The 14,258-nt window shown below is 40.2% G+C and overlaps 1 long non-coding RNA gene across 1 annotated transcript in view; it reads left to right on the top strand.

Annotated features, from left to right (window-relative positions):
- The first annotated feature begins 731 nt into the window (after positions 1-731).
- The window catches only part of LOC127645346 (uncharacterized), a 30,679-nt gene continuing 17,152 nt past the window's right edge, over positions 732-14,258 (top strand). The window contains exons 1-2 of the long non-coding RNA XR_007970772.1: positions 732-1,587; positions 2,379-2,464. This is a non-coding gene — a long non-coding RNA (uncharacterized LOC127645346). The remainder of the gene's footprint in view (positions 1,588-2,378; positions 2,465-14,258) is intronic.

Genomic DNA, 14,258 nt, shown 5'->3' with positions numbered 1-14,258 from the left:
GACCCAGTTACTGTAAACATGCTCCTAATTTGGAACAGTCTGTAATAGAAAACAACCAAGAGTAAAACCACACAAATAAATTGTTTGCTGAGAGCATGGAGATGGGCAACAGAGAGTTGTGTATGTATACTGTATGTGTCATGTTACAAATGCTTTGTCAATGTAAAGCTACTTGACTCTTGAATCTTGAGAGAGGTACAGCAGGTTGAATAGCACTCTGGGCTAATGACCGGTGCCCGGTAGGTTTTTGGTGTTAGAATGATGACAAACAGGTCACCAAGAGAAAAAAATGAAATGAAACTGCTGTAGGACTTAAATGGCAGGTCAGAAACCAAGCTAGTAGTTAACCGGTTGTATTTCCTGTGTGAGATCACTGTGCAGCATCTGCTTGCTCTGAGGTTGTTGAGTTAAGAGCTTCTTTACAGGATGAAATTATTTATAACATTTATAAAGTTAGCAGATATTTTCATCCAAAAAAACTGTGCATTCAAACCATGACAGGAACTAATAACAATTCAATAACATTCTACCCTTTGAAGTTAGAGGACCAGAAACACAAGATAAGAACTGAGTATAATAGGCTTATTTACCAACTAAATACCTGTTTTGTGTTTGTTTGTTTTTTCTTTGTAGGGTATGAGAAGGATGTGAGCAGTTCCAAGTAGACAAGTCATCATAATATTCTAAATGAAGTTCATCCTTTTTCCTAAGCTTGAGTCTGAGGTAAATCACCCTATGCAGTGGCACACTCATGAACCTACTCTATTTCTGTCACCCCGGTGGAAATGTTCACGGCTCTGTTGTTATTGAAAGTGATCCTTTGTAGTTTTCCTCTATTGGGCGTTCAATTACAAGAAACCTCAAGTCTCTCAACAATGCATTATACACTTCTGAACGGGGCACTCTGTGGTGCCTAGTTCATCAAAAATACTCAGCATTTCCTGTGCTCTCCTTCACACATCTGAAACCTCAGCACACGAGCAGTTCTGAGAATTAACATCATAGTGTGACATTCTTTTCATGAGGAATTAACCCCTCTGACACTTAAGCTAAGGGTTTTCCTTATTGAACTCTAACCCACCACCAATTTGTAGGAAAATGAAAGCAATACTCAACATGAGCGAAGCACTTGTAATAATTTCTAAAGACTGGCTAATGAGTGTGTTTGTGTGCATGCCTTTTAAAGTAACAGTTTACCCAAAAATGACAATTCTATCATCAATGGCTTACCATCATGTCATTCCAAACCTCATATTACTTTTTTATTATTCTGAGGATCAAAAGCATACATTTTTTAAGAATATACTGTTACGGCCTGAGCCTTATGTTAATCTGTGTACTGTTTTGGCTGATCTGATTCTCTCTCTCTGAATAGACTCCGCCTCTGCACACCTGCAGCCTGTTTTGGGCTGGAGATATAATGGGAGAGCGGAAGGAGAATCGGGGGGTTGTTGATCACCTACGATTTGTTCCCATAGCGGAGTGATCGTTTTTCGATCACTGTTTAGCCCTGTCGAGAGCTTGGCGTGCACTGGAGGAGAAGGGCATGAGTGGACGAACGAGAGAACGAACGATTGAGAGCCCTGTGTGCGTCTTGATGTTTCCGCCAGCCGCTGATAAGCTGTGTTTTTCATGTTGTTTGTTTTAGTGTCTTGTGGGTCTATGGTCGTTAATTTCTGTCAATATCGTCTGTTGTTGTATGACACGTGAGTTTGTGTGCTACAATAAATTGTGAAACGCTATTGCGTGTCATTTATGTTGCTTAACCCCACTTTTAACCAGCACTTCAATAGTGGGGTTCGTAACATAAATGGGGGCTCGTCCAGGATTTTACTGAGTTCAGCTAGAAGTAATTAAGTAACTTGATTTGCTTTGTGTGGGTCAGGTTTGTCCTGCACATTTCCCGGTTAGTTAGAGTGAGCCAACGGGACTGTGTTTAGCGCCAGTTCTGGCTACGGTTTACTGTTTGTTGTTTTTCTTTATTATTTTAGTTTGTTGTTTTTGGAGGTATTCCGGGGGAGAGATACATCTCTTAATCGGTACCCTCTGAAGACTAGCTAGAACGTAGCTAGTTTTCTGGTTGGGTAGGTAGGTCCGGGTTAATTGCTTATGTATTTTCCTTATTTACTCAGCTTTAAAACAATCTAAAATATATATATATATATATATATATATAATGGCAACTTTTGATTTGAACAGATTTATAGATCAACCCAGTGTTGAGGGGTTAGAGGCATGTCGGAAAAATGATTTGCTTTTGATAGCCCAACACTATGAGATTTCAGTTTTTAAAACGCAGCGTAAAGAAGAAATAAAAAGTTGTTTACTTGCCCATTTGACTAATCAGGGGGTATTTTCTTCTGGTTCTCTACAAGTAGGTGATCCAGTGACAAATGCTGCAGGAAGCTTTCCATCACGAGTGCTGGTCGGTGATCAGGTTACTCCAGGAGTGGTGGCTGGTGAGGTGAGGCCACCTTTTTCTATTCCTAGATTTGAACCGATTTCGCTTTCTACTGAGGCATCACCTGATTTTCGTTCAGAATTGCGTTTAAAGGTTCGGCTAGCTCGTTTACAATTGGAGACGCAAGACCGTGCTCAGGCAAGGCAAGATGATTTAAAACTTCAAATTGAAATGCATCGAATCGATGCTGATACAAAAGTGCGACTACGGGAGTTGGAGTTGCAGGCCGTTCCAGACGTACGAACGACGGTCCAAACGACAAGTAGTGTGAATGATAGTTCGGAGACAGCTCCTGGGCTGCCAAATTTGAGTATGGTTTCTGGTCCTTCTGTTTCGGCTGGTGCTGAATCTGAGTCTGTAGTTATGTCGTCATCTACACATTTTGACGTGGCTAAAAATATTGCTATAGTTCCACCTTTTCGTGAAAGAGAAGTTGAGGCATATTTTCAGGCATTTGAACGAATCGCGAGTGTTTTAAAATGGCCAACTGAAGTATGGGCATTGATGTTACAGTGTAAATTAGTCGGTAAGGCGCAAGAAGTGTGTGCATCTCTTTCATTGGAAGAAAGTGTTCAGTATGATGCTGTGAAAATTGAGATTCTTCGAGCGTATGAATTGGTTCCTGAGCATTATAGACAGCGGTTTCGTACTACTAAAAAATCTGGTTCTCAGACCTATGTCGAGTTTGCTTGTGAGAAAGGCATATTGTTTGACCGGTGGATTAAAGCGTGCAAAGTAACGGATTATAATTCTTTGCGTGAGTTGATGCTGATTGAAGAGTTTAAGAACTGTGTTCCAGAGCGCACTGCTCTGTATTTAAACGAACAAAAAGTTAGTGCAGTGCAGCAGGCTGCGGTGTTAGCAGATGAGTATGCTTTAATGCACAAAACAGTGTTTTTAAAACCTTCAAGTGATTCTGGAGGTCCTGCACAAAAAGAGAATGAGAATAGGCCTATCTCTGATCTTAGAAACAAGTGGGTACCTACCAGTTCAAAACCTCGCAGAGAATGTAGTTATTGCCACAAAATAGGACATATTATGACTGAGTGTCGTGGTCTTAAACGAAAGCAAGAGCGACACGAGTCCTCTTTTCAGCCTCGAGGGTCTGTGTTGGTTAAAATTCTATCTTTACCTTTTTCTCTTTCTCCAATAGCGCCTGATGTCTGTTTTCGACCGTTTGTGTTCGATGGATGTGTGTCTATGAATGAGGGTGATGAAGGTCGAAAACCAGTACGGATTTTGCGTGACACCGGAGGATCTCAATCCTTTATTTTATCAGACATTTTAGATTTTTGCACAGATTCTGCGTGTAACACCAGCACAATTGTGCAAGGCATTGAGATGGGGTTTGTAACTGTTACTCTTCATCGCGTGTGGGTTACGTCTGATTTAGCATCAGGGTGTTTTGAGGTAGCAGTTCGTCCTTCTCTACCAGTGAAAGGTATTGATTTTATAATGGGTAACGACATTGCTGGTGGTAAGGTAATGCCGGTCGTGCAGGTGACTGATGATCCACAGACTGATTTGCACTCTGATGTACTGGATAAACGTTTTCCAGATGTGTTTTCAGCTAGTGCTGTTACTACGCGAGCACAAGTAAAACGTGATGTTCAAGAGAGTAACCTCAGTGATTCTGTTTTCTCCAAAATCTTGGGAGACAATACTTTTCCGGAGTCTTTGAAAGCTGCTGAAATGACTGCGAGTTCTCCTGTTTGTTTTGATCTTTTGGCAGATGTGTCAATTTCACGGGAGACTTTAATTGATGCTCAGGGAAATGACCCGACGTTAGAGAAATGTCGTGTGAGTGCTGAGAATAGTTTGTCGCTCCTCGCGATAACCAACAGTTCTATTGGAATGATGATGTGTTGATGCGTAGGTGGAGTAGAACTCCAAATGTTGAGCAGACAGATGATTGGAATGAGGTTCAGCAAATTGTGGTGCCCTTGGAATTCTGACCACATGTGTTGAGTTTAGCCCATGACCATCTCTGGTCTGGACACCTTGGGATAAATAAGACTTATGACCGGGTACTTCAATATTTTTTCTGGCCAGGGTTAAAAACTGAAGTCTCAAAGCATTGTAGAAATTGCCACATCTGTCAGGTGGGTGGAAAACCTAATCAGATTCTGACGCCTGCTCCCCTTTGTCCTATACCTGCAGTAGGTGAACCGTTTGAACGTGTTCTTGTGGATTGTGTGGGTCCACTTCCTCGCATGAGATCTGGTTGTCAGTATTTACTGACGATAATGTGCGTAGCTACTCGGTATCCCGAAGCCATTCCGTTAAGGAGTATAACTGCTAAAACTGTGACAAAAGCTCTTACGAAATTCTTTACGACGTTCGGTTTACCAAAAACGGTCCAAACAGACCAAGGATCTAATTTTTTATCTCGAGTGTTTCGAAATTCGTTGAAGGCTCTCAGAGTTTCTCATGTAGTGTCAAGTGCCTACCATCCCGAATCTCAAGGAGCCTTGGAGCGCTGGCATCAGACATTAAAATCTGCACTGCGCAAGTACTGTATTGAGACCAGGAATGAGTGAGATGAGGGAGTTCCCTTAGTGTTATTCGCAGTGCGTGAGGCGAGACAGGAATTGCTTGGATTTAGCCCTTCAGAGTTGGTGTTTGGCCATAATGTGAGGGGACCTTTAAAAATGCTGAAGGAAGAATTTCTTGGTGCAGGTCCTTCTGAGAAGTACTTGATTTTATCTCTCGCACTCGTGAACGTTTACGAAATGCTTGTAGTGTAGCAAAAGAAGCTCTTTCCCGTTCGCAGGAGAAAATGAAACGCCGTTATGATAAGAAGGCAGTTGTGCGTAATTTTCTACCAGGGGAAAAAGTTCTCGTCTTGATTCCGACCCCTGGATCTGCTCTTTCTGCGCGTTTTTCAGGTCCTTATCTTGTTAAAAATAAGGTGGGTGACACAGACTACATAATACATACTCCAGAACGGAGGCTGAAAAACTCGTCTATGTCACGTAAACATGCTGAAGCCATATTTATGTCATGATCAAAAGGACAAGATTGTTAATGTTCCTGAACCAGTCGTGGAGATAAAAGAGCGAAGTTTCGTTGCTTACTTATACGTTACCTACCGATGATGTGGATGATGGACTAAAAGTCTCTATGGAAGTCTTGAATGGTGGTTGTTTGAAAAATTCTGACGCTTTAGCAACACTTCCTCGCGAACTGTCTTATTTGTCTACTGAACAGCGGAAGGACATAACGAAATTGTTAGACAGTTTCCCAACTCTTTTTAGTGATGTCCCTCCTGGTACTTCTGTCATTCAACATGACATTGATGTCGGTAGTGCACTCCCCATAAAGCAGCATGCATATCGTTGCCCGGTGAGTAAGAGAGAAGCCATGCAACTTGAGGTGAAGTATTTACTGCAAAACAGTTTTGCTGTTCCGAGTGGTAGCCCATGGAGCTCGCCATGTATTTTAGTACCAAAAGCTGATGGATCTTCTCGTGTCTGCACTGATTTTAGGAAAGTAAATTCTGTTACTGTACCTGACGCTTTTCCTCTGCCACGTATCGATGACTGTATTGATACCCTTGGGGCGGCGAAATATATTACCATGTTTCCATGTAATTACAACGTATGTGTAATTGCGTACAGTATGTGAACTTCAAGGATGCAATAACACATTAAAATAATAATAAAAGTGGTCCATATGACTCATGAGCTATATAGCATCCAAAAAGAGCTTTAAGGAACAGAACAAGTTGTTATTACCTAAAAATCTTCTTTTTAATTCGTAAATTAATCATACAGATTTGTTTTATGAACTGGATCAACAGATTAATTGAAAAGGTCCGACTTGAACGATTCTTTCACGACCCAGACATTGCTATTTCTCCCATGAAAGGAGAGCTAGTGTGGAAGTTCTTCAGTGACTAACAGCTTAAATTTCTATATTTAAATTTCTACACCAGCTTTCTGATGGTTTTAGAAGACTTCAGAAGTGTATAATGCACTAGTCGTATCGACTGCTTTGCTTTTATGATGCTTTTTAGGGCTGCATGATATGGAGGAAAAGTGCAATATGCGATATGTTGTTGGAAAATGCGATTTGCGAAACGATAATCCTATGATGATGTAATTGGAGCGAGATCCCCCGCTGCCCAATTAAGCTGAAGTTTATTGGAATTAAAAAGGACCATCTATTCCAGAGATCACAAACTTAGTTGTTTTTTGCTCCAAATTGCATGTTGACTGCATATAATATGCCGTTTTACATTAGCTATTTAGCAGATATAAAAATTCTTCAAAATGTTTTGATTTTTTTTTTCTTAAAAGCATATGAATATAAAGTTACTTTCACCATAATGTGAAATATCCTAAAATAATTTGTTGGAAAAAAATATATATATATTTTAACACTGTAATCATGTTTGTACAGTATTAATTTCAAAATAAGTTAAAATGCAGTTTGGGACTTTTATTTAAAAAACTGTCATCCAGAAGCACGTAACATAGACATTAGCCTTTTGCTTTGGTTTAACATGCTTGTTGTCAGTCCGTGCTGAACTTGAGACTGAGAGGAATGGTTTCACGGAAAATGCATTAATTAAAACCTTTGATGAATCCACACAGACCACAGTGGCTAATAAACAAGCCAAGTTTGAGTTTGTATACCAGTGTCTGGTCTGATTATTATCTTCACACACACACAAACTAAGTGGCAATTGCACCGCCAGTCTATTTTCTGCTATTTTCGTCTCTTGTAACGTTACTGTATTTAAATAATTCGATAACACTATAATAACTACACAGTATAAAGTATTTGTAAAGCATTTTTATATAGTTAATTGATCATTCATAAATTATTTTCCTACATTATTAATACATTAATAAACTACATATAAATCGTATGTTATTGGTTTCATTTCCTTTAGCAAATTTTTTTTTATTGTTTAATAAGTTCATAAATGGGCAGTTTGAAAGCTTAGCGTTGATCCACTAACCGTTCTTACCGAGCATGATTTTGCTGGTCCTAGGCTATCTGCTGGTTGGCTGTGAACCTCAGTCAATGCAGGACACAATGCAGCTTCTGAGTGAACGCATGAGTCAGTTTATTAAACATTCAGATAAATAACCCATTTCACCGGATCACACATGTGCTTCCCCTCTGTTCATCTTCCCCTCGCTCTCTCCGCAGCACTACTCTCACGTGAACTTCTGCGAGAGTCTCATCCAAACTTATAAAACTTTGTGTCAACATCCTTCTCTAACACATGTGTCCTAGCCTGAGTATTAAACCACAGAAGCCTGTGATTTCATTTAAGAAATATCCAGTTCTCTTGTGTTGCACGCTTCAAAGTGATGTGTGAAGGTGATGACCCGCTAAAAACATCACATTATTACTTCTCATAACGCTTATTTCATGCTAAGCTTACAACACATTCCAAACTATTTATTTAATTAAATTGCAGCCCCTTATGGTGTAACAATCAAATGACCACACAGCAAACTGCTTATCTTGAAGTGTGGAACTTCCATCAAACAGACACAGAAACTGGCACAGCGATCCATCAAAATAAAAGTTTGGTTGGTTGTGATACTGAAGAAATTATGACAAAAAATACATTAATACTATTAATAATGTATAGTACAAATTGTATATTAATTTTAATAATAATATATATATTATTGCTATTATATCAGGAATAATTATATTTAAGCAAATTTCACAAGCAAGTTTGCTGTTGTACTGAATGAACTAAGTTTTTAATTTATTCCTTTTAATTTATCGTTTTTAGTGATTTCTCTTTTGTGCTTGCATTATTTGACAAAGAATAACTGTTTTAGATTGAGATGTTAAGATGTTGTTGAAGCACTTTATATGATAAAATAATTACATTTGATAATCTCTTTATGAATGAATTTGATTTGTCATATTTTTGATACAAATAATAATAATTAATCTTTTAAACATGGAATTCAGAACAATTTGGGAAAACAAAGCAGAATTAGGGGAAAAAATATTTCATCATCCTATTTTTTATGGCTTTCCAACTTTCAAATTTCTTTGAATTAATAAAAGTTGTTGATTTATTGAATATATAATTTTGCTCATTTAAACTGGCTAAATAGTTTTTTCTACGAGAGACAAATGTCATCCTGAAGGGGGCACCTCCCAGCCTGAAAGCAGAATTAATCTTTGATTGGCATTCAAATCTTAGACATTTTTGTCATACTGCAAACATTTGTTAATTAAAAACTGTGCTTATATAATTTTTCTACAAGGATTGGTACCGGAGATACAAATCCGCCCTGCAACCTCTGGAAAATTATTACATAAAATGCCCTATTCAGTAACCACAAACTACTGTTATTGTTCCTTCCGGCCTAGCGCTGAGAAAAGTAACATGTTCGGTGTACACTGTGCGTTGCTCATACAGCTGAAATTTCACGTACTGCCCTCTAGAGTAAACAGGTGGTACTACAAGCTTGCATTTCTCAGGAATCTTCCTTATTATGGTGCGATTAATTGCGTTAATTTTTTTAACACGTTTTTTTTTTTGTCAAATTAATCGCACTGAATTAACGCATTAAATCGACAGCCCTATTTATTACTTTTACTCATCACTGAGTTTTCATGCGCACTAAAATAAAATCCATTAGAACCGCAGACCTGCTCTCTGTGCATCTAAAAGTGTTTACTTACGTTGTCATTCACTCCTGACAAGAATTGCCCACTGATGCTAGAAGTGCTGACCAACATGTAATTGACCAAACATTGCAAAGTTACAAATGATTCAGCCAATGATATTTGATCTTTTGGATTTAAGCTTGATTGCCAGAGACAGATGGTTCGTAGGTGTGTACCTGACTTCGATTAATTTGAAAATTGCAATGGACTTTTCAAAATTCTTAAAGAAAAAAAGTAAAACAGCCTCAGCCAGCACCAACTGCAAGATGAGGCTGCTTCAGGTAACTGTAACTTACTGTATAACTTACTGATTGCATTGTAATTTAGCTATAATACCCGATCCTACCATCTGTCAAATTAGGCAATTTGTTGCTGAACAGTGTTTAATTCTACTTGGCTTTAACAAGTGTTTGTGTGTTATGTTCAGTATGTACGTATTTTGTATAAAGTAAGAATAGGTTGTATAAAGTTGAATATGTGCATGACGAACATGTTAAGAGGTTTTAGTTATTATAGAGAATCTTTATTTATATATTTATTCTCACAAAAAAAAAATAATGTTGTAAAGTGAAGGTTATTTATTTTTTAATACAATCATAGAGCTCAGCTTGCCTTTTTGCCATGTCACAGATGAATCAGCTAAGAGAGAAGAAGCTTTAGGATAAGAAATACAAAAAGGGGCAGAAAGTGAAGAGGATGATCTAGGAACATTGCAGTCAGTCCCAAAGCAGGTGAAGCTTCAGCAGTATACCTTGACTCAGTGGATCACAGCAAAAAGCTTTCAGTAAGAATGGGCTAGATGCATTTCAGTGACTTGAATACTCAGTGTCCAGAAATTCTGCGTTCTGCTTTTCATGTTGTTTCTTTGGGAGGCATCATAGTCGCAACAACAAAGACGCATAAACAAGTACAGGTTTCTCCAACTGGAAGAATCATTCAGAGAGCATGAAAAAAAATAGCTTTCATAAAGCATCCATGACATGCTGGAAGAGCTACAAATCAACTCAAACAAATGGAGATATTGTAGAACAGCTACATAGTGCCAATGTAGGAGAAATAACAGAGATGTGAATACTTCCATCGTTTTGTTGCTGTCATTTAATTTTTGGGGAAGCAGGGGATCGCAATCCGTGGGCATGACGAACAGAGATAGTCAATATCAGGGCAACTTTCTTGAGTGCATGAATTTTCACAAACTGTTTGACCCATTTCAGCAGCGGTGCAATGCTCCATACATTGCTTCCTTACCTGTCTCACTCATTTCAAAATGAAATGATTGCATGTATTTCAGTGGAGGTCAAAGAAAACATTGTAAAAGAAATGAGAATTTCAAACATGCATGCTCTGATGGCAGATGAGGCATGGGACAGGCACTCTGAACAATTGGCAGTATGTGTGCATTATGTTTCACCTGAGGGCAGAGTAAAGGAAAATGTCCTTGGTTTTGATGCACAGTCCATCACTGATGCAATAGAGCAATCACTGCAGTCGCATAGAATTGACCATCTAATGTGTGTTGCACAAGCATATGACAGTACTTCAGTCATGAGTGGAGCTGTGGGGGGTGTACAGGCCCATTTCAAAATACGTCATTGTGGCATGGGGGTTGTGGTCATGTGTTGGTCTGCGGGAGAGGGAAAGCGATAAGTCTCGTCACATGGCTCATAATTATCTCTAACTCCTGTCTGATGGCGAAGGGAGACTTAAAATGCCCGCCAGAGCGTCAGAGGGGGAGAGTGGCCAGAGAGCTTCAGCAGACAGAGCTTCTGATATTTTTAGGTTCATAATGAAATTTACTGTTGTGTGTGTGTGTGTGTGTGTGTGTGTGTGTGTAAAGCAATACTGCAAATTAAAGAACTGACCTTGAACCTGCTTTGTTGTCTCCTGACTCCTCCATTAGGGTTGTGCCGATGGACGATATCATTGTCCATCGTGATGGCTGACCAACATCACGATGTAGAGCCACCATCGTGATGCCACGCCCCCTTTTGCGAGTCTTGCTAGTGTGACTCACTAATCCTAGTCTATTCTATAGTTAACCTAAAAACTTTGCAGGGATTGCTCTGTAAATTAAATTGAGAATATAACTAATGCATATATGCTATTTTAAATACTGTGGTATATGCCAGAGACGTGACGTGTTAGTCTGTGAAAATACCGTGTCAGGCAGGCTGCAGAAATATTGGACATTGTTAGCTTCTTGTCTTTTTTTTACATGTCTTACACTGTACATTTAGATTAAAATATTTTATGTTGTAGGCTACAAGAAAATAGCCTTTATTAATTAATTATTAGTAGTTGTAGTGTCTCAGAAAATCTTGCTCATTGTCACATAGCTCTTGTATACACTGAAGCAGCAGTTTAAGATAAACCCAGACCAGCGAACGTCAAATAACTTTTGTCTGTTTAATACTTTTAAAGAAAAATTTCCTTGGCCATAAATCCATAATGTCAAATCAAATGAAAGAAACAAGGTGAATATGAATAACACACATTTATTAAAACATAGAAGAACAACAAATAAAGAACAAGAAAACTGGAACAACACTCAGACCGAAACTCGGCATTAACATTTCGCTTATAATTAGCAGCACAATTAACTTCAGCACATGCTACAAAATAAATTGTTATTGAAATATTGTAAAGTGGTCATATGAACTACACAAATGAAAGTTTAAAAAATTATATGCAAAATCGAATAGCTCCGCAACGGATGGCGAAAAAATGCGTAAAGAAGTCTAATATCTTTCACCATAGACCATGTTTAAATTTCAATGTTTCTGGCTAGAAATACCAACATATTCACTTTATCTGGTTTTAATAAGCTGCGGATTGGAGTAACTATACTACCCGCTGTGCTGAAGACCCGCTCTGATGGAGTACTGGTAGCACATATGCACAGATATTTCCGTGCTAATCTTGCCATGAACGGAAACCTTTTGTCGTTCGTTTTCCACCAAGTCAGCGGGTCCTCTTCCCCATCAATGGCCATTTCCTGCAGGTACATGGTCATTTCTGCTTCGACCTTTTGCTCATCAGTGAGTAAGAAAATAGTATTTATGTAAAGAGATATATTAAAATAAATAGTGCACAACTCTTCGTAAGTGAAAGCTAAAAAAAACAAAATGCTTCACGTGTCGTGCAACCTACTGATAAAGCGACGACGAGTCATTAGTTGGGTTAGTAAAATAACGAAATTATAATTTTTCATATAATTTTTGAAAATGATATGAAAATATATAGCAGGAACATCGCTTTCAAGTCCTGCTCCAGGCACAAGCGGAGGACCAGAAGTTGCTCTGGAGCCTGATCGCTATGGAGGGGGCTGCCGCTCCTCCTTGGAGCCTGTCCCATTGGTGACCCTTACAAAAATGGAGCCAAACGATGATCCGGAGGCCTTCCTCGACCTCTCAAAACAGCAGAGGTTTGGAGGGGGCCTCCCTATTAGTGGGCAGCCTGCCTGTTGCCCCTGCTCTCCGGTGGGAGCAGCTTGTGGCACAACAACTCCCCGCTGCCAGCTTCCTGGATTACAACCACTTGAGGAAGGCCATCCAGCAAGGGGTCGTTCGGACCCCGTAGCAGAGTCGGTAGCCCTTCTGCTCGTTGAGCTTTGGGAAGGACGGCCGCCTGTTCGCGTTTGCGCAGCAGCTCCGTGACGCCTGCCGGAAATGGTTACTGGTGGGGGAAACACACGGCATTGTGGAAGTCATCGATCTGGTGTTACTGGAGCAGTCTGTCTCCCAACTTCCACGAGGTATGTCTGAGTGGAGCATGTCTAAACTGCCTCAAATCATGAAGGGAGGCGGTACCTGTAGCCTTGGCAATGGTAGTTCCGGAGAGGGCGGAGCTGGGGCCGGAGGTATCTCCCAAATCAAGTTCATTCATCCCGGTCCCTTGCGGAGACCACCTCTCACCATCGCAGCTTACAGATATTGCCAGGTTGCAAGCAGAATTCACAGATATGTTTAACCCCTACCCTGTCGCACAAACCTCATAGAGCACCATATCGAGACCACCCCGGGAGTGGTGGTTCGTAGCCACCCATATCACCTTCCTGAACTCAAGAAAAATACTGTTCAGGAAGAATTAGAGGCAATGCTTGAAATGGGCATACTACAAGAGTAGCACAGTGATTGGGCCAGCCCGGTAGTTCTGGTACCGAAGATAAACGACTAGGTTCACTTCTATGTTGACTACCAGAAAGTGAATGTGGTGTCCAAATTTGACGCTTATCCAATGCCGCAAATTGACGAGTTACTCGATCAGTTGGGCACGGCTCAATTTTACTCGACGCTGGACTTAAAGTGTTATTGGCAGATCTCTTATCTCCAATATCCTGAGAAAAGATGGCTTTTTCCACACCATTCGGATTACACCAATCTGTGACTCTCTGTTCAGTTTGTGCGAAGCCCCGTTCACGTTTCAGCACCTTATGGACAAGTTCCTCAGACTGCACACAGCATATGCTTCTGCATATTTAGATGACATCATAATTTACAGTAATGATTGTCAGCGGCATATGCAACATCTGAGGGCTGTCCTGAGTACGCAGAGACTGGTGGGACTCACAGCCTATGTGAAAAATTGTGTACTTGGGCATCTGGGGTTCCACTTGGGTCACAGGCAGGTGCATCCACAGGTTGACAAAACCACAGTGATCGCAGCCTGCCCAGCGCCCAAGACCAAAAGGGGGTAAGGCCATTTTTGGGGCTGGCTGGCTACTATCAAAGGTTTTGCTTAGTTATTCTGATGTCACCAGCCCACTGACTGACCTTACTAAAAATGGGGCTCCCGATCCGGATGTTGTCCCGGCCTGAGTTAGTGGTGGGGGCATGTGACATGGGGGTCGTGATCATGTGTCGGTCTGTGGGAGAGAGAGAGCGGTAAGGCTCATCACCTGGCCACGCCCCCCGTGCCACAGTCATCCAGAAACTGTATAGCTTCAATGCTACATGAATTAAATCTTGTGCTGTGCCATACATGCAAGGCAATACCAGAAGCCACCAACTTTTTTGATTTACTGGAGTCTTTATTCTTTATTCAGTGCATCTCTAGTTAATCACCAAAAGTTCACTAATGTTCAAAAACAGCTTGGTCTACAATCAACTGAGTTGATGCAGCTGTCAACAACACGTTGGGC

Source organism: Xyrauchen texanus, chromosome 6 (genome assembly GCF_025860055.1).
Source record: "Xyrauchen texanus isolate HMW12.3.18 chromosome 6, RBS_HiC_50CHRs, whole genome shotgun sequence".
NCBI lineage: Eukaryota > Metazoa > Chordata > Actinopteri > Cypriniformes > Catostomidae > Xyrauchen > Xyrauchen texanus.
The sequence above is the reverse complement of the archived record's forward strand: the minus strand, read 5'-3'. Positions and strand labels throughout refer to the sequence as shown.